The 1683-nt window shown below is 46.4% G+C and overlaps 1 non-coding gene across 1 annotated transcript; it reads right to left on the bottom strand.

The window, feature by feature from the left end:
* Window positions 1-222: 222 nt before the first annotated feature.
* Window positions 223-294, bottom strand: TRNAW-CCA (transfer RNA tryptophan (anticodon CCA)). The gene has a single exon. It is a non-coding gene; the product is annotated as a tRNA-Trp (tRNA).
* Between the last annotated feature and the right edge of the window lie 1389 nt (window positions 295-1683).

The following is a 1683-nucleotide window of genomic DNA, read 5'->3' as shown; positions in this document are numbered from 1 at the left end:
AATGCTGCCCGATAAACGGGCTTTTCAGTTTACCCGAGTTGATTTGATGCAATAAAGAAACTCGGACGAATTCCAGCTTTTTGTCGCGTCCATTCTTTCGATTCGAGTTGGAGCACAGCTCCTTCAATATGATGATATAACGAGATATTGACTGAGAGTATCTCACTTTTAATCCCTCGGAACCAAAACTGGAGCAATACTTTACATTGTGTAAAAATTGAATGACCCCGACGTGATTTGAACACGCAACCTTCTGATCTGGAGTCAGACGAGCTACCAATGCGCCACGAGGCCTAAATTGCTGAACGCCTTTTTATAATGGAGCAAACATATATGGTTATGTCGATATGTCGCCATGTTTGTCGCGATGTTTGTCGACATGTTTGCGTGCGATGAAAACGTCTTCTTCTTCTGAAAATAAAATTACGGTACCACCCTCTTGATTAAGCCGCTTCATCGCGTAAAGCAAAATAAAAATAATTTGATATATATATTCCCTTCTCTGTTCTTATCCGTTTCGTTCTTATTTGTTCGTTCGTTCTTTGTTCACGTCGTTAAAAAATGGTCCACCTGTCCCCTGAAGAATGGTATTCTGTCATATTCTATAACACCTTTTTCTTCTTCTTCTATAAAAGGATGCTTTCGACTTGCTCACCAAATCTATTCATTCCAAAAAAAAATTCCATCTCTTATAGTGCATCTTTCATTCATTCCCTAAACTCTCCAGAACTCCACCCATCCTTCAGCATCCTCAAACGTATTTTTGACTCGAAGGTCGCAAGAATCTCATTTTGCAAGAAATGTTCGTTTCACATTAATCGTACATTTTTCAAAATCCAATCTCACCCCTCCCCTCCAAATCTTCCCCATCACCCATCCCTTTCAAATCTTCCCCCTTGCCCCTCCCCTCCAAATCTTCCCCATCACCCATCCCTTTCAGATCTCCCCCCTTGCCCCTTCCCTCCTAAACTCCCCCCACACCCCTCCCCTCTGAGACCCTCCCTCACTCCTCCCCTCCTAGACTCCCCTCTAACCCCTCCTCCTCAAAGCGTCCTCCCCGCTTCTTCCCCCTTCCAACTCTCACCTTCAGCTCCCTCAACCTTCTGCCTCACTCTTCCCCCTCCTCAAACAACACCTCACTGCGCCTCACCCATTCACCATCAAACCTTTTGTCCGCCCCATACTTCCCTTTCTCCAAGCTGTTCTGAAATCTCTGACGCACCTTCAACAGCTCTCCCTACCTCTTCCTCCTCTTCCACATCATACCGTACCGCTCCCTCCCCCTGTTCTGTATCCGATGCTCCCCCTTCCTCTTCTTTAACAGTATGGACCTCAAACATCCGGGGCCTTCGCTCAAACTTGACTGATCTCTCCATACAGGTTGCTTCTGACAAACCAGACGTGATCTGCTTAACAGAAACTTTCCTCCCTCATGATGTCTCTGATTCCTTGGTATCTCTCCCAGGTTACTCCCTCCTCCGGTATGATAGACCTGAGCCTCGTCCTGGAGGGGGGGTTGCTATCTTTATAAAAAACTCTCTTCCTCACTCGCCCTGCACTGCCCTCTCTCCACCTCACCCCCAGGAATACCTTTGGCTACGGCTTCCCCTTTGCTCCCACCTTTTGTTCATACTAGGGCATGCCCGTACTATATATATATCTAAAATTATATCCCCCCCCCCT

This window comes from Myxine glutinosa, chromosome 11 (assembly GCF_964187855.1).
Source record: "Myxine glutinosa chromosome 11, kmMyxGlut1.1, whole genome shotgun sequence".
Lineage (NCBI taxonomy): Eukaryota > Metazoa > Chordata > Myxini > Myxiniformes > Myxinidae > Myxine > Myxine glutinosa.
Note: the sequence above shows the minus strand (reverse complement) of the source record. Positions and strands in the feature narration are given on the sequence as shown.